Source organism: Rutidosis leptorrhynchoides, chromosome 4 (genome assembly GCF_046630445.1).
Source record: "Rutidosis leptorrhynchoides isolate AG116_Rl617_1_P2 chromosome 4, CSIRO_AGI_Rlap_v1, whole genome shotgun sequence".
Lineage (NCBI taxonomy): Eukaryota > Viridiplantae > Streptophyta > Magnoliopsida > Asterales > Asteraceae > Rutidosis > Rutidosis leptorrhynchoides.
The window spans coordinates 476,463,830-476,489,262 of NC_092336.1; the positions used below are offsets into that span (position 1 = coordinate 476,463,830).

Below are 25,433 nucleotides of genomic sequence, written 5' to 3' on the forward strand. Positions count from 1 at the left end.
TTTTTAGTTAAATTACATCAGTTTTTTTTTGACAAAAATAACGAAAACTTAAATAACTAACGGAAAATGTTTTCAAATAGAAAACGTTTTCAGCAAAGGATACAACGAGAGAAAGCTGCGTTGAAGGCTCGTACCTAGACACAACCTTACGAACATCTATACCGAGCCTCTTGACCATACCTAACCAAAATCCGAAATAAATTGGGTAACTATAAACCGGAATAAACCAACTAACAAGGACACCATATTCAAAAACAACGATGATACAAAGAAACACGATGCCTGGAACAATGAGGTCAAATATATTTGATAAAAAAAACGCCCCTCTTGACATCTAGACCTCCCAAAAGTAAATTTTGAATAGTTTCCCCTTAATCCAAATCTTCAATGTTATCTTGGAGCTTATAAGAACCCCGAAGTAGATGCCTAGTTCGCCTTCTTTCTTGATTTCAAAACAACTTCACCAATTATACTTCTTGAAACATTTCTATTCAAGACGTACCACGATATACAAAAACTTTCGCAAGAGGGAAGTTCTTAATCGCAATCATTTCTACCACTACGACCAACCAACACCGGTAATGGTCTATCTTTGTTCGAATCATTCTTTCGTGAAGCCAAAAAATCGTCTTTCTTTCTCTTTTTCTCGTTCCTCAATCGCACCAATTTTTCCGCGAACATTAGATTGTCTTCATTTAGTTGTGAATCTGGAAAAAGAACAGTGTTAGTCCCAAATCTAGCTAAGGTCGATCGATTTTGTTAGTGTAAGTGGGTTTAGAGGTTAAGAACAAGTAATATGGTGATAAGGTTGAGAGAATATGTGTGAAAGATAATACTTGTCAAATAACTCAACTAAAGATAAAATTGGTGGGAGGTTGCTTTATATACTAGCAACCTCCTTTAGTTACAAGGGTGGTAATTAAACATAATTACCATGGTAAACTAGCTAGTTAACTATTACATAGTTACAATTACATTAAAACTAACTAAAACCGCATGCCACATATAATAGACAATATTCATTATGAACAATCTCCCCCTTGGCATGGCGTTTTCAAAACAGTGTTGGTTGTCAACAATCTTTCCTTTGTCAACAGTCTTCTTCTTAATTGTCAACCATTAGTCCTTTGCATGGGGTTTTCAACAGATGTAATTCTCCCTTGATCATTCTCTTGCAGTTTTTTGTGCAGCCTTCTTCTGGGCATTGATTTCGGTTTGAAGCTATGACGCTTTTGATGCTGTCAGCTTTGAACACGAACTTGCACATAGGATGAACTGATCTGGGAGTGTTATGGTTGATTTGTTCTGTCTTCTTCTTTAGTTCGGGCGGGCGATGAGGTCTTGATCTTTGACTTTCGATATGATCTTGTGTAAACCTCTTTTGCTCCCCCTCAAATGTTGAGTCATCTTTTTCATGATCGTGATTGGTTTGTTTTTGACTCGTGTTTCATTCTCTCCACATGATGAATATGGTGTACCGTGTTCAGCACATGTAGCATGAATATGGCATCCCGTGTTCATCGCAAAACAGCAGAGAGAGCATGTATGAATATCGTTAGAGAGGGAACGTGTACCTGCTAAGAAGAGACAAATAGGTTAAGGTAAAAGTTTGATCCTCAGGGAAAACAGGATCTTCATAAACCGTTTTTGGTTTTGTAAAAATCAAGCTAGTTTGTGATGACCCGAAAATTTTTGACCAAATTTAAACTTAATCTTTAATGTTTCCGACACGATAAGCAAAGTCTGTAAAGTTGAATCTCAAAATTTTTGAACTATTCAATTACCTTTCGATTGTTCTCAACGATTCGCGAACAATTATAGGTAAATAGATACATATATATACCATAACTTGAAAACGTAACAAAGTGTTGAGTATATGATACTGTGCATTAAACTTATTGGTTTGATTATCTGATTGATATATTTAGATACAGAGTTAAAAGATTATGCCAAACGATTGAATTAAAAGATAATTATTGAGTCCCTTAAGGATTATGATATTATTACGGGTCTCTGTTGTAAGGTCCACGTTGATTTGGAAAATCATTCATTCTTAACGGTATTCGGAATAAATGGTAAAGTGTTTGTTTAAATAACGTAATTTGGACACATACAATAATAAGGAATATCAACTGTTGGAATTAGATATATGAATAACTTGCGATATGTATTTTAAAACGTGTTTATTAATATCGAAAATATATATTTAACAATACGATAAAATATAATATTAACTTGGTCATAAAAAAGAATTGTTATTATATATATATTACAAATAGCGAGACGATGATTTATAGAAGTAAATGATCAAAATACTCGAAAGTTTAAGATATACTTTGAGTGGTATAGTTTAGGGATAATTTAAGTCTATATTTTGACAAAGGTACGTGACACAAAATGTAAAATACAAGTTTTCTCAGCGTACGAAAGGACATTTGAAAAACCGGAACCGGGACATAAGTCGAGTAATGACGTACGACTTATCGGAACAAAAATTACAAGTCAACTATGCATGTGAATTTAATATAATATATAATTAATTATATAAATTAAATATATTATATATATTATATAAAATTATGTCGAAAAACAAAAAGTTAAAAGTTTGTGAGCTGGATCAGAGGGCCATGCGATCGCATGGCCTTGAAGCACAAATCCCATGCGATCGCATGGGGTGCTTTTTCAGAAAAGGTACTATAAATTCAATTGTTTTGCTCGAACATCACACACACTTACACAGATATAGATATATACTCCGTAATATTTATATTATTTATATTATTATTATTATTATGAATATTATTATTATAATTATTATAATAATTATTATTAAAGATTAATATTAATATTAATCTTATTATTATCAGTAGTATTAATATTATTTTTATTAGTATTATACATAAAATACTACGACGAGGTCATGTTCAAACGATTTCAAAAATGATTTTCGAGTGAATTAAAGCTAAGGAAATTATGGGTTATTGCCAAGGAGGTTATGGGTAATGTTCGGGGGTATAATTGTGAATCAAACTTAGTGTTTATCATCTCCGTTACGTCTACGTACTTTTCTACAATATTGAATCTCAATATTAATACGTAAGCATTTATATTTTATATTTTATAAATTAATAGTGTATACATACTAGTGCTCGAGTGTGTATATTTATACATGCTTGTATGCTAAATTTCGTCGTTAAACAGTTTATAATAAATCACGAATTAAATACATATATTACGGGTAAAAGGTATATGATATACATGTTTTCGAAAAGCTGGCGAAAAATCAATAACTTTTCATTTAGATATCGAATAGTTTCGAGGAACGAATCAAAAGATATGGTCAATTGAATTATAATTGAAATTAATTGGAATTGCTTTTTGAATCTGCAATTAATACTTAAACAACTTGTTTACGAGATTGATAAAATGGATTTTTGAATATTACTAACCGAGTAAATGAATCCTTATATAAGGTACGTCTCGTTTGTTGAACTATTGTCAAAATTGACTTTTTGAAACAACTTTGAATAACTTTTGTATGTCAATTTCGAGTATTAGGATTGTGATACACTATGACCTGACCTAGCTTGATAGACATTTATTGACCAACATATGTTCTCTAGGTTGAGATCTACGATTATTTGATATACCGAGTTTCGGTCACATTACGATGAACAACTTTATGTGCTGCTAAGGCGAGTTTCATTGATCCCTTTTTAATTTCTTTTGCAATATATATTTTTGGACTGAGAATACATGCAATTTATTTTAAACACAATGGATACAAGTACATACTAAATTCTACACTGGAACCGAAAATCCCTTAGCTTTGGTAACTAGTAACTGCCGGTTATAAGAACTGGTGGGCGCGAGTAGTAGTATATGGATCCATAGGGCTTGATATCCCCGTCCGAGCTAGAGCACTAGCCTTTTAATGGACGTATGCTATTTGAGAAGCGTACACGTTGGTTTGCGTGTATTATTAAGATGATTATACAAAGGGTAAAAATTATATATACGTTAATTTTAGTTACCAGGGTGCTCAATTTCGTAGAATATTTTGATAAACGTTTCTGGATGAAACAACTGAAATCTTGTGATCCATCTTTATATACAGATTATGCGAAACATATAAACTATGAACTCACCAACCTTTGTGTTGACACTTGTTATCATGTTTATTCTCAGGTTCCCTAGAAGTCTTCCGCTGTTTGCTTATATGATAGACACGCTATGTGCATGGAGTCTTATATGGCATATTTTTCAAGAAAACGTTGCATTCACCAATTCATCATCATGTACCTTATTTTGACTGCATTGTCAATGGAAGTACTATTGTAAACTATTATATACGGTGATTGTCAATATGTAGAAATCATCAGATGTCGAAAACCTTTGATTTAAATATTCATTTATGGTGTGCCTTTTCAAAAGAATGCAATGTTTACAAAACGTATCATATAGAGGTCAAATACCTCGCAATGAAATCAATGAATGACGTGTTCGCCCATATGGATTTGGAGTGATCGTCACATAGTTGTTATACTAGACAGGTTTAAATCATGCATGCTAGTTGTTGCACTAGACAAGTTTTCTAAAACCAGAACTATTTCCAAATTTGGGGACCTCACTGGTATTGGTAGGTCCAAGTTTAACCTCGGTGGATGTTGAGGATGACTGGTCACCGAAGTTTCAGTCGACGTTAGCAAGCTATCCACCTCCATGATTAAAGTATCATGGGACTTTTGTGCAACTATGCCGCTCTTCGTTATACCAAGTCTTCCAACTATACCTAATACCGCATTGGTGTCGGTAGAAATCAATGTAATGTAGGAAGATGTTACATCGCGTCCTGAAGTCATTGATATGTCATGAGGTGACACATCTCTTTCATTTGTTGCACTCTCTAAGGAGTATGTGTTATCAGGCTTAAAGGTTGACTGATCGTTAAGGTGATCATCCTTCCGGAGGTCTGATAAATCTTCCAAGGTAAGCCTAAGTATTGTCATATTGCCTCTCCATTGTTGAACTAGACAGATCTCCCTCATCAAGATAAGTCTGACCTCTGGACCCTGTATGAGGTCCCACCTTCTAAAATAAGGTGTTGATAGAGGATTTCCGGCCGATACACAGGGTTCCTATTCATGGTTTTTCGAAACCCCTTCAGCAGTTCGAGACTCCAAACACTTAATTTGCATCAAGTTGTTGGGTCATTCCATATTTGAGGTAGTCATCTAGACACATCCTCCTGAGGCAGTCACTGGGACACATCCTCCGTCATTTGATGACTATTTTGTTTGAGGCAGTCATCTAGACACATCCTCCTGAGGCAGTCACTAGGACACATCCTCCATCATTACTGACATTTGAATCTTTAAACTCCCCCTTGATAGTTGCACGTTTTAGCTTTGGTTTATTGGGAAAGTTATGTGTGTAAATATAGGTTTCACACTGTTATTTGTGCAAAAGCCGTTTTGATGTTTAACACCACTTTGAAGTGTGTTTGACACCGCTTTGAGATGCGGGTTCTACACAGAATTATGTAGAAGCCATTTTGGATTGGACTCATGTTGGTTTTAATCCTTTTATCCTCCCCCTCAATATATGACGTGTCATGTTTTGATAAAACCTTTATTTTCTTGGTCTTTTTCTCCCCCTCAAAATATGATTTATTTGGAATTAAAACATATTTTGATAATTTGCTACACAGAAAATATAGGTTTTGGTGAAAAAGGTTGTAAGGCAGTTGAGACGCGGGCCATATAAGGTTTTGATGAAAATCTTCATTGCGGGTGCATTTAAGGTTTTGGATAAAACCTTCTTTGACATGCTGGTTCCATACAGATCTATATGGGAACCATACAGATCTATATGGGAACCATCATTCCCCCCTTCTCCCCCTAACAAAATTTTGACATTTCCACTGATGTGTTTTTGATAGAAATACTGGAAGACAATTGAGGAGCGGTGCATACACTGAAATATGAGGATACACGATATAAGGTTTTGGATAAAACCTTCTTTGGTTTGCGAGTCCCATAGAGATCTATTATGGGAACCATCATGATCTCTATGGGAACCATCATTCCCCCTTCTCCCCCTAAAAAAGTTTGACGTTTCTCCATTGAAATGTTTTTAAGAGAAAGAAAGGGAGACATTTGAGACGCGGGGCATACACTGAAATGTGTGCACACACCGTATAAGGTTTGGGTGAAAACCTTCTTTGAAGTGTGGGTCCTATATAGATCTATTATGGGAACCATCGTGATCTATATGGGATCCACCATTCCCCCCTTCTCCCCCTAAAAAATTTTTGACGTTTCAGATTTTGATAACTGTCATTTCATTGCGGGTTTCATTGCTCCCCCTAGGCACATGCATTGCTCCCCCTAGGCACATGCAGTTTCCAAGTTCATCCAGGAGAAGAAACTCAGATCAGTCTTTTTCAACGGAGGGTGATTCGCCTACAACTATTGAAGTATATGTACTAAAGGTTATGGATTCAGGCGAAATTAGTTTTGGATTAATCGAGGATTAGGCGAGGTTGGAGGAAAGATAGGTTCAAACAACACATCAGGTCATCTGGGGTTGCGAGTGGGTCATGCTTGAGTGTTCAGTCAGGTGTCAGCGGGTTAAGTTCGGGTCTTGAACCGTTGTGTCCAAGAACCATTTTGCAGACAATTCAATTTTTGAAAGTCAAATTTGAATACCATTTATAGGCATTGTCGATCTGACTTATGGACGTTGAATTCCACTTGGGTTTGATACACGAAGTATCCTTAGAAAGTTGATTTTGTGGAATCAAGGATGATTGAAAATCTTTTGACATAGCCAGAGAAACGGATCTCGGTTTAAGTTAAAGTAACTCAGATAAAGAATACTTAATTGGTTTTGAAGAAGAAGTGGATCTTGGTGTTGAAAATGGTTTGGTTGTCCACTTCTTATTTGACACTTGTTTAGCAAGATTATTCTTTGAGTGTTTAGAAACAAGGTCAACTTTGGTGTGCGGGGTATTTTTCAGGCCTATGGATGGCTTCATGGGTTTGTGTGGAAGCCAACCATATTGATCGCGAAGTCCCATAATCTCCCATTTTTCCCATAAGTTGTTTCCAGAAACGGGCGATTGAACTTGGTCTGGTAACCGGAGTAAGCCCTTTTGCTTGGGAACTTGGATTCTGCGGGTAGGGAAACGTTAAATTCCTTTGATTTGGGTTGGGTAACTTTGGGTTTGTTTGGTTTCGAGGATGTTTTTCTCGGAGTCACCGTTGACTTTGGAGAACCTCGTTCTTTTAGTTTGGGGTTAGAGAACCTTTTGGGTGGAGTATCCAGGTGAACTTTTGGTTTCATAGGGGTTTTCCTCCGTGTCTGTGTAGACTTAGGAGGACCGTTGTCTTTTGATTTTGGAGTCTCCAAGGTCTTTAGTGTTTTACGTACAGCAGTCTTTGAGTACATTGAGGATTGGTACACAATGGGTTTGGGATTGGTCTTGGCAAAAGTCACCTGCTTTTTTTTAGTCTTCGGTGTAGACGTTGAAGCATTGGACAACTCAGACTTAGTACCTTGGGAACCAACTAACACATTTGATTTTGGAGTATCGATAGAGGTTAGTAAGGTCTCAGTACCAGGACAAATCTTATATGATCCAGGTTTTGAATATATGGTCTTGCTCACGAAGTCCATACTTTCAAGGGAATCACATTGGTCATGCAAGATCTCATTTTCTTCCTTAAGTAGATTCACATGAGCTTTTAACTCCTGAATTTCTAAGACGAGGTCATCAATAGAAACTAAAACAGAGTCTTTAAAATCATAAGTGGGTTCTACTTTGGGAACTACAGGCATCTTCTCAATTGTTGCCAGAGTTTTTTTGTAGGTCTTACATTCAACCTGAAGATCTATGTTTTCTCGTTCTAGCTTGTCAACAAATTGAGTAAGGTCAGTCTCAACATCCTGAGCTCCTAAAGAGATAGGTTCTTTCTCGGGTTGTGGTTCTACCTTAACTTCTGGAATCTTGGGTTGAGATTCTAAGAAGTGATCTAGAGATTTGGACCTAGATGATTCTAACCTACGTTCAACAATGTCAAACTTGGTCAATAGAGAATCACTAAAGTCTTTGAGTTCTTGTGCTAGACCTTCACAATCGATGAATTCATTCACGGAACTTGGGTTTGAGTCCCGTGATTTAGAGTTCTTTGAAATCATTTCACAAAGATTAACGACTTGATTTGCAATTTTATTTTCAACTTTATGAACATCGGAGACTAGTTTGTTATTTTAGGATTCAATGACAGAGATTTGGTGTTGTAAAGCCTTAATGATCATTTGAAATTTGAGTTCGTTGTCATAATATTTGATTTTGTTTTGATCAAGTTCGTCCTCCAGACTGATGATGTATCTTTCTAAAACCAAGGTTGGTAAATAGATTATACGCTTTTTAGGACTATTTTGAGCATTCAAACTTTCAATATCATTGAATAAATCGAGAGGGGTGTTATAATATGAACCATCTTTTCTCATGTAAGTTGCATTCAATTTTTCATAAATTAACGATACCCTACGTTTCATTTTTGTTGATCGATTGGCTATTCTCTCCTCAATCTCACTTTCATTGGCAAAAGTGAGTCTCTCTGGCAAACCTATCTTAATGTATCTACCATCATATAAACTAGGTTCGGCTTTGGAGATCTTGGACTGTATTTGAGGATTTTCAAACCCCAACCCCTGGTGTTTTTGGTAGGAGTTTTTGGGTCGATTCATGAACATAGCTTGTTTAGAAATGTGGCCATCTAAGACAACTTTTGCTTGGTCAGTTTTGTAAAGTTTCTCTTCAAATAAACTTAGTTGGGTTTTCAAGTTTAAATTTTCAGTAACTAACTTAGAGCATTCAGAAGTCTTCTCAGCCAGGTCATTCAAAGGCTTTCTAGTTTTCTGTTCTACAGTCTCTAGGAAAAGTATCTTAGAATCATTAAGCTTCTTAAGTTCCTTTTCAGCGTTGTTAACTTTTTCCGTGAGAACTGCATTCCTCAGTTTAAAATATGTCCTTTCTATCCGTAGGGGTTTCACACTACTTTCTAGCTCTCTTAATTCAGTTACTTTGTCAGCTAGATCTTGTTTTACTTTCAAATAAGTATAATTTGACACTTTTATTTCCAATTCTGATTTCAACCTAGAGTTCTCATTTTTTAGTTCGCTAATCTGACTAGCAAATGATCTAAAGTCTCTATTCATCTTGGCAAAGTTGTCTACATACAAATCAGGTAGTATAGGAAACACACATTCATCATTAAAAGGCACAGATTCAGATTTACTTGGCAGTTTCATTTGAGGTGGGAGTGGGGTATGAAAAGTAGAGCTACATGCAATTGTATCATTTTGATCAAGAGGTGTTTCAGGACAAGTTCTCAATACATCAGATATAAACACAGAATTATTATGCACGGAGTTGTAATATTCATGAGTAATATCAGTGTATAATTGTACCCCTTCCTCAACATTAGAGGACACGTGATCATCACGATTTGCCATGTTAACAGGACGGGTGTTCAACAAGGGGTCAGGACAGAAAAGGTATACACGAAATGAAAAATAAACTTAAGAAATATCACTTTTCTCCCCCTCAAAATATGATTCACGTGAATCAAATTTTAAAAATGAGGTTTCGTTGGTTTTCAGTTAACACTTAGATCACTAAAAGATTTCGAGCATCAAAGATTTTCAGATAGTCCAAAATTTACGAACAACCAAGTTTTTGGTCAAAACAAATATTTTCGAGCAGTGTTTTAAGTTAAATCCTTTTTCAAGATTTCGAACTTAAACCCTTGAGATCCGTCATAATTGTTTAAATTTTTTTTTTTTTAAGGTATTAAAGTTAAACTTAGATTTACTTTGAATTATGTTTTAGTTTTACGGGTTTCAAAACATTGTTTTTTTCTTTCTTTCAAAAATGGATCCCTTTTCTTTCCTTTTTTTTATATACGAAATTCACTAGTACTATTCTTTCACAATTTGGAAGTCCAACCTACAAATAGAGATTTTGGTCAAGGGATTTTGCTAAATAAAAGTTTCTCAAGCAGTAGGGTAGAAAAAAATATCAAGGCTGAAATGTTGATTAAAATAGTTGAGCTTGATTAAATCAAATGGGCTTGGGAAAATAGGACTTGGGCTTGGGTTAAAAGAGGATTCAGATTGCTAACCTGGTTCGGTTTGTAAAGGTTAAGAGAGGGTTCAAAGGGGGTGCAGGGTTCAGAAGGGTCAAGGAGTGAGTGAGGGGATTCGGCAAGGGGTTGGAGTGGGGGGTTCAAAGAGTAAGGGCTTGACAGGTTCAAGATTAAAGGATTGTCTATATGCATTGAATCTATCTTTATAGAATAAAATGTGAGAACCGTTCACATGGTGTACTAGGTGGGGTCCACCAAAAAATTCATCGTAATTACAGTACTGCCATCGTCATGTTTGTTCAGCTCATGTACTGTTTCTGCTTCTTCTTCCCTATTTTTTTTTTTCGAGCACTACTTTTTGGTTTCGAGATTTTCGAGCTTAATTTAAGGTTTTCGAGCAGAAATAGCAGAAGGGTTTTTGAGCATCAATCTTTTCGAGCACCCAAAATTAAAAAACAGATCGCCGGAGTTGGTGGCGGAGGACGGTGGTTCTGTGGCGGTTAGTGGTGGTTTTAATGGAAAATACTTCAAAACACCATGAAACTTCATGAAATTTTGCAGACAGTAGCTTTTGACCACGATAAACACAACCCCATTGTTGAATTTCTCAAAAACATAATAAAATTTAAGAATCAAGTCGAAATCAGTGATTTTTTCACGAAAACTAAAAATTCATGGTTCTGGATGATGACTTCGAATTAGAACCTAAAATTTGAAACACACCTTCACGAAAGGATTAACAATCTTTCTATTTAAACACAATCCTCAGATTTGTTAAAAATATCAAAACCCAGAAAAAGCAGAAATCGTTTGTTTGTTTGTTTGTTTGGTTTTTGTTTTTTTTTTTTTTTTTTTTTTTTTTTTTTTTTTTTTTTGGTTTTCAAGATTTCTTAAAGATGTTAAAAATGGTTTTAACAAGCAAGCAAATGTGTCCCAAATTTTAACAATCACAGTAAGTTTTGGTTCAAGTAGTTTTAAGACAAATTTGTTATGATATACGTACAAAAACCAACAAGAACAAGACAATGAGTTGAGTTATCAAGTTTACCTAAACCAAGGATAAACACAAACACTTCAAAAACGCGATGGAGACCTTCGAGCCTTGGATCCTCTAGTCACATTCTTAGACCCACTCTGATACCAATTGTTAGTCCCAAATCTAGCTAAGGTCGATCGGTTTTGTTAGTGTAAGTGGGTTTAGAGGTTAAGAACAAGTAATTTGGTGATAAGGTTGAGAGAATATGTGTGAAAGATAATACTTGTCAAATAACTCAACTAAAGATAAAATTAGTGGGAGGTTGCTTTATATACTAGCAACCTCCTTTAGTTACAAGGGTGGTAATTAAACATAATTACCATGATAAACTAGCTAGTTAACTATTACATAGTTACAATTACATTAAAACTAACTAAAACCGCATGCCACATATAATAGACAATATTCATTGTCAACAAATAGCTACATAAGCAGGGCTTTAGTCCTGCTCAGGCCTCACCAATGTCCCAGCATAACCTGATTATGGGTCAGGAAACTTAGCAGCAAGCAATCGACCCAACACTAACATTTATCGGATCAGGATAAATAGCAGTAGATAACTCCTTGTTTGACATCAACTTCTTCACCTCATTAACCATCCCATCATCATCACCTATGTAATCTCTGATACTCAACTCGCTAACCATAACAATCGGGACCTCAGTGCATAGTGTTTGAGAAGGAATACCATCATCCGAGGTCACTCTATTACATTCATAAATCACCAAAGACCCGAACTTTATACCCGAATAAGAACCCACGATATCTGTCTTGTGCTTCCCCCGTGAGCTTCCACGAAAAAACCTTAAGGTATACGACCTGATCCTGAACATCCTTCAGTTTAAACAAACCACATATTTCCTGAGAAATGTGAAGATGCTCGTTAACATCCTCACTCAAGTCTCCACTAAACTGACTACTTATAAGCTAGAGAATAGGCCTTTTAATCTCAAACCTTGTTTTGATCACAAGTTGAGTGATGGCATTACCTTGGCCTGTTCGAGTAGCCTTCCTCTTGGCATCCATAGTTTGTAGTACTTCGGCCATTTGAGGAGTTTGTGGCACAATAGTTTCATAATAACTACCCAATGGAATTGCGAGACTCTACTGTAACCGATTATTCAATGTTTACACTCCGAAAGTGTCTTTCTGGCTCCGAAAATGGTGTAAGTATCGGAGAATCAGAAGAATGTGTGACATTTACTACCTGTAATGAAATGTCTCGTTCATAATAATTATAAACGTTTCATATTAATTGATTTCGTTGCGAGGTTTTGACCTCTATATGAGACGTTTTTCAAAGACTGCATTCGATTTTTGAAACAAACCATAACCTTTATATTTGCGATAAAGGTTTAAAATATTACGAAGATTATCAAATAATGATAATCTAAAATGTAACGTTTTCACACGACCATTACATAATAGTTTACAATAATATTACACAACAACTTAAGTCTTCGAATGCAGTTTTTAAACAATATTGTACAAGCATGCAGACTCCAATCCTGTCTTTATTTAGCATGCAACCGCGGAAGCTCTTAATAATCACCTGAGAATAAACATGCTTTAAATGTCAATAAAAATGTTGGTGAGTTATAGGTTGAACCTATATATCAAATTATATTAATAGACCACAAGATTTCATTTTTCATAATTAACTGCAGGAACACTCATCTGCAAAAAAAAAAAAATAATACAGGAACACTCATCTGTATAAAAATCATTCATATGAAGAACACCTGGTAACCGACATTAACAAATGCATATAGAATATCCCCAAATATACAGGTACACTCATCTGTATATAAAAATCGAAGTACTAAAGCATCCATAACCTGGATGGGGTTCGTTAGACCCATAGATCTATTTTCAGGATTCACGTCAATTAGTGGCGTTCACTAATTCTTAGGTTACCAAGCAAAAGGGTGATATTCAATAAGATAATTCATTCATAGAATGTAATTTTCAAGTACTTGTGTCAATTTTGTAAATCATTTATAAAACTGCATGTATTCTCATCCCAAAAATATTCGATAGTAAAAATGGGACTATAACTCACTTTCACAAATTATCACTTCGTCGAAAAATAACACTTGGCCACTGGTCGATTCACGAACCTATAACAAATATATATACATATATATCAAAGTATGATCGAAATATATTCACAATATGTTTTATTATGTTTTAACAATTTAAGTTTATTAAGTTAACAGTCCAACGTTCGTAGTCCACAATTAGTTGTCCACAGTTAGTAGTACAGAAATAAATCAATATATATTATCTTGAATCAATCCACGACCCAGTGTATATAAGTCTCAGAATCGATCACAACTTAAAGTATATATATTATTTTGGAATCAACCTCAACCCTGTATAGCTAACTCGAACATTACCGCATATAGAGTGTCTATGGTTGTTTCAAATAAATAATATATATAGATGACGTCGATATGATATGTCAAAACATAGTATACGTGTCTATGGTCTATCAAGATTACATAATATATGTTAGAATACATGTATAATACAATATAAGTTAGTTAGGATATGGTTAGTATAGATTTTTGTCAATTCATCCCGTAGTCAAATTAACCATTTTTAACCAATTTTGTTTTACCCATAACTTCTTCGTTTTAAATCCGTTTTGAGTGAATTAAGTTGCTATGGTTTCATATTGAACTGTATTTTATGAAATTAAACATAAAAAGTATAGGTTTATAGTCAGAAATATAGGTTACAAGTCGTTTTTGTAGAGGTAGTCATTTCAGTCAAAAAAACGACGTCTTGATGACCATTTTGAAAAACATACTTTCACTTTGAGTTTAACCATGATTTTTGGATATAGTTTCATGTTCATAAGAAAAATCATTTTCCCAGAAGAACAACTTTTAAATCAAAGTTTATCATAGTTTTTAATTATCTAACCCAAAACAGCCCCCTGTTTCACTACGACGGCATATGTCCGGTTTTACGGTGTTCTTCGTGTTTCCAGGTTTTAAATCATTAAGTTATCATATCATATAGATATAGAATATGTGTTTAGTTGATTTTAAAAGTCAAGTTAGAAGGATTAACTTTGTTTGCGAACAAGTTTAGAATTAACTAAACTATGTTCTAGTTATTACAAGTTTAAATCTTCGAATAAGATAGTTATTTATATATGAATCGAATGATGTTATGAACATCATTACTACCTCAAGTTTAGTAGGTAAACCTACTGGAAGTGACAAGAAATTATCTAGCTTCAAAGGATCTTGGATGGCTTGAAAGTTCTTGAAGTAGAATCATGACACGAAAACAAGTTCAAGTAAGATTTTTACTCGAATTAAGATAGTTTATAGTTATAGAAATCGAATCAAAGTTTGAATATGAATTATACCTTGAATTAGAATGATAACTTACTGTTAAAAATAGAGGTGTCTTGATCTTATATGATTACTTGGAATGAATTAGAAAGCTTGGAAGTAGACTTGTAAACTTAAAAAGTATTCTTGATTTTATGAAACTAGAACTTATAGAATTTATGAAGAACACTTAGAACTTGAAGATAGAACTTGAGAGAGATCAATTAGATGAAGAAAATTGAAGAATGAAGGTGTTTGTATGTGTTTTAGGTCATGATATATGGATTAGATATAAAGGATGTGTAAGTTTGTTTTCTTGTAAATAAGTCATGAATGATTACTAATATTTTTGTAATCTTGCTAAATAATTCATACTAGATTACAAAGAATGGTTCCCACATGTTTGATGACTCATTAAGGGCTGCTAGGATCTGATCATTGAAGTGTATATACCAATAGTAAATACATTTAGAAGCTGTGTATTGTACGAGTACGAATACGGGTGTATACGAGTAGAATTGTTGATGAAAATGAATGAGAATGTAATTGTAAGCATTTTTACTAAACAGAAGTACTTTGATATGTGTCTTGAAGTCTTTCAAAAGTGTACTAATACATCTTAATACACTACATGTATATACATTTTAACTGAGTCATTAAGTCATCGTTAGTCGTTACATGTAAGTCTTGTTTTGAAACCTTTAAGTTAACGATCCTGTTAAATGTAATTAATCCCTTGTTTATCATATGAAATGAGAAGTTAGATTATTACATTATCATGATATTATGATGTATGAATATATCCTAATATGATATATATACATTACAATGTCGTTACAACGATAATCGTTACATATATGCCTCGTTTCGAAATTCTTAAGTTAGTAGTCTTGTTTTACATATGTAGTTCATTGTTAACATACTTAAAAAATATATATAATTATCATTTTATCATGTTAAATACAGTGTAACAATATCTTAATATAATTCATATGTATTTAGTAAGACGTTGTTATAACGATAATCGTTATGTATATCGTTTCAAGCTTCTTAATTCAATAATCTCATTTTTTATGTATATCACTCATTGTTAGTATACTTAGTGAGATACTTACTTATCATAATCTCATGTTAACCATATATATGTCCATATATATATCATCATGTAGTTTTTACAAGTTTTTAACGTTCATGAATCGCCGGTCAACTTGGGTGGTCAATTGTCTACATGAAACCTATTTCAAATAATCAAGTCTTAACAAGTTTGATTGCTTAACATGTTGGAAACATTTAATCATGCAAATATAGTTTTCATTTAATATATATAAGTATGGAAAAGTTCGGGTCACTACATGTAATCTGTCAAAACACAAACAACTAACCAATTACAAGCACCGAAACTAAACATATTAAAAGCTAAAAACAAATAACTACCTAAAAACAAAAGACTCAACAAAACACAAATAGCAAACAATCTCAAATTGACACACAATTGTCCCCAGTAGTGGCGCCAAAAACTTGATGTGTAAAATCGCGTCTATTTTGTATAAGAAAAATACCGGTTATCAGTTTTAAACACACTTACGGGCAGTTTATCCGATCGCCTAGCATTATAGAAAATGGTAATTCCAAGATCGTTCCAAAGACAGTGTCAACGCAATTCAAGATTAAGCACTAGAAGTAATTAACTATAACATAAAGAAATAAATTAAATAACAAATATTAAGGGTTTGATTATTTAATGATTAGCCGAATCAAAGAGATAATTAGGTAGAGACAATATTTTTGGTGTTTTATTTTAGTAAAACGTAATAAAGATAGATTCAAGTCAGATAATGGGAAATATGTTCACCTATATTCTCTTCACTAATGTTGGACGTTTTTAAATTATGCTCAGATCAATTACTAAACATTGGCAATTAAACCAACCGGCTCACCAAGATTTTCCCTGAACAAACACTGCAAACTAGATTAAACAACACGAATTCCCCGTAGCCTAAGACCCCTAGATTGTGGTTAATCAAATTGATTAACTATTGGACCTGAATTGTGATCCAGTGTTCACTGTAATCAACATCTATGCCAACTCTCGTTGTACACAATCAACTGCTGTATCAACTAATCAATTGATGTAAATCAATACCGTGTCCAATCAATGCAAAAGTGTCTAAATCAATGTAATCAATTAACTAAATGTGACAGACTCCAGTAAACGTCACTAAATTGGACAACGATAACAATCAATCAATTAAAAACTTAGAACTTTATGAATAATTGCAATAGACTCTAATGAAATCTCTTTCTATTATACAATCACAATCATTAACCACTTCAAACAATAAACATCAACAAGAATTCAAGTGTTCAAGCTAGGAATCATCAAACATATAATAATCAATCATCAAAATTACATCCAACAAAATATTTAGTTTAGATGAACATAATGAAATTATCCTACAATCATGATTAAAGTAAAAATCGTAATAACAATAAGAAAATAATTCATAAGATCAAATTAGGAATTAACCAAAGATGAGGATGAATCTTCAATGTTGATAGAATCAAGCTTTGTTAATGGAATGATTGGAGAAGTTTAGTGATCTTGAAATTCCCCCAAAATTACTAATTTTCGCCCCTTGAAGCTCTGGTTCACGGCTGTAGTATCAATGCTCACCTAAAAGTGAAATTAGGTTTTTAAACAAAAGGGACCGTTAGGGACCACTTCGCGATCGCGAAGTGTCCATGGCATATGTCTCGCGATCGCGAGCCGCCCAAAACAGGTGGTTCGCGATCGTTTTCATATCCTTCGCTGCTGCAAATCGTGCTCGATCATAACCTCGCGATAGGGACCCAAAACCTCTTGAACCGAAGCCCATAAATCTCGTTTTTGCCTGGAAAAACTCTGAAATGTGCGTTTGGAACCCCAACTCAAACCGGAACAAACCATTCTGATATTTAAGCTCTAAAACACACATAAATCACCCAAAATACCACAAGTGACCTCACGATACCAAAGGCATAATCTTCAATCATTAATCATCAATAAATTTTTAAGTAATGTACAAAACCTAGGGAAAACCGTTTAATATTGCGAGAGAAATAAGTGTCCAATTTGACCAATGTCAGGGGTTTAGGTTTAAGTATTATGGTTTAAGTTGTAGTTAGGATTTTGAGGTTTAGGGTTCATTTACCAATAAGGTTTAGTGGTTAGTATTTAGTTTTTGGGGTTTAGTGATTCGTGTTTATTGTCCATTAGGGTTTAGAATGTATTATGTAGGATTTCTATTGTATTCAAGATTTTATCAGAATTAACTATTTTAATGAAATGGCTAAATTTGAGAGTTCTAGCGTTTAAACTGGATATATTTGATATTATGTTAGTTATTTGGGTGTATATGTAATTATATGGGCCTGTTTGGAATTATGTTAATTAGTTGGGTATATATGTAATTATAGGCAATTAAGAGGGGATTATATGATTTTATCGCTATATTTTAATAACCATTTACAGAGAATAGATTAATTGTCAATTTTAGTAAATAGATTATCATAAAGAGATAAAACGCTTTAATACCTTTAATGTATACATTTAAGAAAAAAAAGTTGAAAAAATGTAAGAGATAAAATGTAAAGTAAATAAAAAATACGGTTTAATAATGAAAGTTCTTTAAACTGCGTATTTTTTAGTCTGTGACAATAGAATTGAGACGTATAAAGTAGTAATAATAATATAACAATAATATAATAATATTAAATAATAATAATAATAATAATAATAATAATAATAATAATAATAATAATAATAATAATAAACCACGCACGCTTGCCTAAGTGGCTACCGAGTTGTCTAATGAAGCACACCAGCCGGTTCAATTTCTGACTATGCCAAATTGTTCAAAAATGGAGTGTGATTAGAGGGTGCGCATAATGCGAAATTCACCCGGAATCATGTTTTGCGCTCGGCGAGTTTGATTATCCGAGGTTTTACCTTTAATGAGGGAACCAATGTGCTCGTTCATATGAGGGTTTCCTCAGTTACAAAAAAAAGATAATAATAATAATAATAATAATAATAATAATAATTTTAATAATAATAATAATAATAATCTACTTCTACTACCTACTATCTACTATCTACTATATACTTATACTATCTATATAATAATAAATACAAAAATGAGTGGCTACCGAGTTGCCCAATGAAGCACACCACCCATGTTCAATTACTGACTATGCCAAATTGTTCAAAAAGGGAGTGTGACTAGAGGGTGTGCATAATGCGCAAATCACCCAGTACCAGGTCTCGCGCTCGGGGGACTTGATTACCCGAGGTTTTATCTTATATGGGGAGCCAATGTGCTCGTTCACGTGAGAGTTTCCTCGCTTACCAAAATAAAAAAAAAAAAAAATATGAGTCATCCTATAAATTAAGGGGGATGATTCTCACACACATTTTTTTATCATCACACACCTATTTTTTTGATCATCCTATAAATTGAAAATCGATCTGAGCCATCCAGTCAATATCTTACATTATATCATATCCATTGAAATAGTCATCTCATATTTATGACCTCATAAAGATACAATTTGAAGTAATGAGACTAAAATTAACCCTAAATTAACTAAATGACACGGGAGAGCAAAATCAAAATAGGGGTTTCGCATTTAATGCAACTCGCGCATTCAGAAGTGGAGGAACCCTAACTCTTACCCTCAAATCGCATAATACCAAATTAGGGGTTTAAATTGATATTGACCAAACCAACATTGATGTAGTACAATGAAAATCAGAAGTGGAGGAAACCCTAACTCCTACCAGGTTTAATTTCTAATATCTCTTTCCATTATTGATTCGATTCGTATAATCACTCGGTAACCTAAATTCTGATCAATACAACATCAGATGAAGAAACCCTAACAGTCGACTTTTATGTGAGCATCTTTATATTCGTATAAAATATATGTTAATCATAAATATTACTGACTTATTATTTGTATACCATTAAAATTCCATTGATCTACATCTCGAATTATTAATTTTTATTTGTATTAGAATATTAGGTGTTTACAAGTTAGCCAAATATTTCAGACTGTATACAAGTTAGCCGAAACTAAAGCTATATAATTGTTTGGCACTAACAAAATTCATTAATGTTGAGCTTATGGTAGTATTTTTATGTGATAGAATGGTATACACTTATTTTATGTGATACGAACAAACAGGTATAAAATGGTATACACTTATTTTAATATGGTCGATCACCACTTCATGTGTAATAAATGATTAACTTGATATATTGGTTGGTGTCCATAATATAAGAAGGTTATAGTTGCATAGTAACCTATACACATGTGTATGTGTTTTACTCAATACTATGAATGACCACTGATATTACAAATTGGCTAACTCATGTTATTTTTTTTTCCTTCTAATGTTTTACAACCTTGATATGTAGTCAAGTGATCCTCTATTGACGACACACAATAAGTATGTACAATTTGCTCTTCCATCTGTACCTGATATCTTTTATCTCAATTTCGGCTTATCAACTCGATCATATGATCTAGCAGTGATGGCTTCGTTAGAAGAATAAAGGTATTGGAGCCACATTAGGTCTATGTGATTCAACCAATTTAGGATTGTGGCCTTGCTATCCTATCTATCTTTTCTCATTTCCTCCTGAAGGAAGCTATGATTGTTGTTGATTGGATGTTGTAATCACACTGCCTTTTATTGCATATGATGTTGGTAAAATGGGCGGGTAATTGACTTCTAATAAACAAGTAATTTATCAAGTGTAGTGTAATTGATTTGTAAAACTTGTGGGTTTAATTGACAAATAAATTATCAAATGGGCAGGAGCAGGTTTGTGGAAGAGGTAAAATGGGCGGGTCTAATATGGTGAAATGAGTTAACCTTTTTATAAGTCAAACATTAGCTTCTCTTCTCTAATGATGGTCTCATTTAGTGTCAATTTGTGTAACTGATTTGTAAAATGGGCAGGTCTAATATACAAGTAATAGCTCAAATGAGCAGGAGCAGGTTTGTGAAAGAGGTAAAATGGGTGGGTCTAATTTGGTGAAATAAGGTAGCCTTTTCTTATAAGTCTAACATTAGCTTCTCTTCTCTGATGGTGGTCTCAATTAGATGCAGAGTATGATATGTGCCTTTTCGATCTTAACTTAAGATTTAAATCATACGTGGAATTAAACTAGGCGTGTCTTAACTGATTAGAAGTTTAAGTATACAACGATTTATCAGAGAAGGCCCCTTACTGATTGAACAAGTATATATAGATGTTCATTGCTAGCTTTTTAATTGATCTAATTTATTAGATAAGGTTATTATTTTTTAAAGAGCTTGTATGACGTTGAGCCCGAGAATCTTGTGGGTTTTATATACTGATGAATAAATCACTTAAATACCTCTGCATGTCAAGAAGAGCTTCTATGAAGTTGTATCACTTCATACGATATCATTCTATTTAGCATAGCTAATAATTTTCTCTCCCTATAAAAAATACGCTCTCCCCTAGCTTCTCTCCTTCCGGCAGAAACCTTATCATTTTCCGGCGCCACCGCTCTTCCGGCAGCTCGCCGGAGGTGCGGCCGGCCTCCTTTTTCATGCTTTTCTCTTCTCCTCTTGCAGATCTGCTCCCTCGTTCCTGGTGGTTTCTCCGGTCACCATTTTGGTGTTCGCCGGCAGCAGGCGGCGAGTGCTCTCGTGCACTCTGCTCGCCGGTGTAAATATGTGGTCGTCGGTTTTCCTCCGGTATCGACCGTATCGTGGGTCTGGTGGCCGTGCTTCAACGCCGACGGCTGGGTTTTGGTCTTCCGTTCTATTCGCAGGCGGCGACCTCCGGTTGGAGGTCTGTGGATGTTTATGGTATGATCTTCTCCTTTTTTGTTGACCGTTCGTTATTTTTTGTCTGCTGCTGTTCACTATTACTCCGGTGGCTTCGCCGGAGTTAGTCTGCTTCCTTTTGGTTTCCTTATTTTTTACAAAATGGCGTTATTTCCTTCACCCTTTTCTCTCCTCCTTTAGTCTGTTACTTGTTTGCTTCTTGCGGAATCCGAATGCTGACTGGTTGTGTTACCTCCTTCTCTGGTGGGTTCCTTTTGGGAATGGGCTGGGTTTGAGCTCGAGGTTGACTGGACAGGTCTGTTTGGGCTTGGGGTTGACTTGGGTTTATTTGCGGCTGGTCTGGTCTGGTTTTTAGTGGGTTGCTTGGTGTTGCGGGCTTTAGGTTCGTTTGTTCCTTGGCGGTTTCGTTGGGTCTGGTCTCGTGCGTCCTTCTCCTCGTCGCCGGATTCGGTTCGGAACGGTCCGGTGTAGTTGCCGCCTTAGTGACTTTAGGGTCGTTAAGCGCCAAAAGATTGGTCTCCTGGAGTAGTTTTCTCGATTGGTGCCCGATCATCCGTATGGTAGGGTTTTGACAGGTTAGGATTTCCGAGCTGTTTGCTAGGTGTGCTTGGTTGTGCTGGCCAACGGGGTTATGATTCGGGTTTCTGGTTGATGCGGTCTCGAGGGATTGTTCTGGGTTGCCCGGCGTGCGAAATTGGGTTCAGTGTATGTGTCTGGGGATGATGCGGCTTGGTGAGTAGGCTCGTGGATTGTTGTTTGCTGATGCTGGCTTCAGTTCAGGTGAGGACTTTTTTCTGGATTCGGTGATTTAGATGGCGGTTACTTCAAGGAAGCATCAGCTTCTGGTTCGTGTTATTGTTGTATCGGGGTTCTCCCGAGTAGTGTTGTACTATGGTTTGTCTTACGGTATAGTGCACTTCCAAGTTCATGTTTGAACGCTTGTAGTATTTGTCAAACTGATACATATCTGTCAATGTAACAGCTCATGTAACGCCCTAGATCATCGGATCTATTTTCTCTTTATTTATAATAATATGTTTTTTCGCAAAAAAAAAAAAAAAAAAAAAAAAAAAAGAAAGTTATGAGAGGCACATAGCGTAAGTCATATGTTTTGGCTCTAATTAAAGGTATTGCTTTAGCTTATTACTTTATTTATAGTGTTTCATTTGTTATTCTATTATAGCAGCCTCATATATACCTGTCTTTGAACCTTATGAGACATATTGGCTTGGCATGTTATTATGCAATGCTATTTAGACATGGGATTATTTCCTGACTAGAAGATTGCGGCTACGATGCCTATGGGACAGTGAGCCCATGTACACAAGCATGATGAAGGGGGGGTTATATAGCATAAACCAACTCTCTAAGCTATCATACAAGAACTTTACTACTCTGTTGCCAATAAGGTATTTTGCTTCTATTTTATTTTACTTATACGTAAATAAATAAAGTTTAGTAGCGGTGCAAACGGAAATTCTTATTGTTAAATTACCTAAACCAAAGGTGATCATTACTTGTATGCTTTTCTCCCCTTGCTATATTACAGGTGAGCAATGGCGCTAAAATTGTTGTAGGAATGGATTAGACTTTAACTTATTGTCGGCTGCAGTCAACACCCATATATGGTCAATTTCAAACCCATTTAGTGACTAGTTTTTCTACTGTAGGAGGGACTGCACAATTCCTTTTACTGTGTGTAGTTTATCTACTGTAAGTGGACTGCACAATTCTAAAATGCTTGATATATTATGAACACTAATATCTATTATTTAGTGTTAGTTTTTGGTGGGTTTGTTCGACTAAATCGCGCTTTGTTAGTATCTTATTGCATGGAGGAGAATGCAACTGGGAAGAAAAAGACTGAGTCACATTGTTGGTTTTGTTTGACTAAGTGGTGATGTGTTGTGTTGATAGGCATTCGTTGAATTTTATTTATATACGGACTTCTTTTGTTTGAGGCGAAGTTGATTATATGTATATAATGTTTCTTAGTAAATCATTAATAGTTCAACGCTAAAGTTGATCTCATCATAGAGTAAAAAACCTATATATCTACATATAAATAATTTTTAATGGTTTGTGAGGTTTATCAACTTATTTGTGATAATTTCATGCTCAAGAGTTGTTTTAGTTGTTAAATTTTGTCTTACTTTATTTAATAACTTTCTAGAGTTAAAAAAACTGTGCAGAGTTGAAACTTGACTATTCATAACTTATTACTGCAATCATACATAGTAGTTAGATTATTAAAATTATTTGCAACATTTGAGTGCAACCCAGAAAATTTCCGTACTTGAGGTTTTCAGGTTCTTAATTATATGAAACAGTACTTTGCTATCAATCAATTGTAACGTTTTATATTATTCTGATTTAGAGATGTCGTGTAACGCATGAGCTCTTAAATTTAGAGCAATTCACCCACAACAATATTTGTGATAATGACTAATAGTAGAAAAAAGCAAAAGAAATGTGATGATAGCATTTAAATTAAGTGTCCCTATAATTTATGTTAGGGATAAGAAATCATGTTTACATAAATTCGTAATTTTATGTTGTGTAATCAATCTATGTGTGAACTAGAATTTATTAAAGTTCTACTAATGTGTGTTGTTTACAAAAACATATTTTACTAATTCAACCACAACAGTACTTTTGACACTTTTTCTATAATATCGTTATTTCATATATAAGTTTAAAAATCAATAATGTTGGCGGATGAGTAACGTGCAACGCACGATTTCATAAATCTAGTATCTACATATAAATAATTTTTAATGGTTTGTGTAGTTTATCAACTTATTAGGATTTCAAGTTTAATTTGGTCAACCTATAGGCATTATCTACAGCTAATGGCAATTATTTTCCCTAAAAAGTTGCACAATTAAAATCATTTTCTGATATTAAAAAAATAAAATAAAATAAAATAAAATACTTAGATTGTGAGTCAGTATATAACAACACTTATTGATTGTAAATCCGTTCAGGGTGCAGCCACGAGACGTAGACAAAATTGAATGATACAATAACTAATGAACCAATATATATAGCTAAGTCACTATTAATGCTTTCGTATTTTTCAAAACTTTGCAGTTACGTTGAATTGTCACCAAATTAAACCGAAAAAATGAAATCATCGAATTTATCTACTTTGCAAAAAGAGCCTTAATTACAAATGATATGGCTAACTTGAAACAAAATTTAGCAAACACATTATATGGGAAGTCTTTCGTTGACAAAGGAGATCATGCGGCTATTTTCAATTATAAAAATAATATGTTTGAACAAATTGATAAGTTATCTGCTACGAAAAACTTTTTAGATATGGTGATTGTAATATATTTCTCTTCGTCATTCATAATTTTACATCTTTTAACATTATTTGATACTTTAAAGTTGGGCCGAGCAGGAAACCGAATTAACCGAACCGTAACCGTATTTACCGATAAAACCGATAAAACTGAATCAAATTAACCAAACCGAACAAATAATCGCGGATGTGGTTAACACTTATGAATTAACCGAAGTTTGTGGGGCGGTTATGAAAATAATAAATACCCGCACCACTTTAACCGACCCGCCCCATTATCATTGAACAAATCATTACTTTTTACATATCATTGACCAAACCATATAAAGAATGTGAACTAATTAACTCCAATCTATACACTTACGACTATGTTCCAGTTTTAGTTAGATTGCTTGTGAAGTTGTGAGTAACATCATTATAAGTGACTATATATGTTCTGTGTTAGTTAATTGATTTTAATTTTAATAATTGGAAAAGAAAAATGGTCATGGACTCATGGTTTCATGGCTTCATGGCTTCTGTTCAAACCAAATTACGGAGTATATTGCACATAATATCATTATATTTGTGTTAACTGATCATTGACTGATAAATGAAGTTTGAAAATTATTTAACAGTTTCAAAACTCTACATGAAAAACTGATTATTCTAGTCATTTATGTACTTTGCATGTATTTGAAGTGTAAAAGCTACACTCTCTAATTCTTATTTT

The 25,433-nt window shown here is 34.2% G+C and overlaps 1 long non-coding RNA gene across 1 annotated transcript; it reads left to right on the plus strand.

Annotated features, from left to right (window-relative positions):
- The first annotated feature begins 19,172 nt into the window (after positions 1-19,172).
- On the plus strand, positions 19,173-23,480 carry LOC139844539 (uncharacterized). The gene is made up of 3 exons (XR_011757999.1): positions 19,173-19,365; positions 22,669-22,820; positions 22,961-23,480. It is a non-coding gene; the product is annotated as an uncharacterized lncRNA (long non-coding RNA).
- Positions 23,481-25,433: the final 1,953 nt, after the last annotated feature.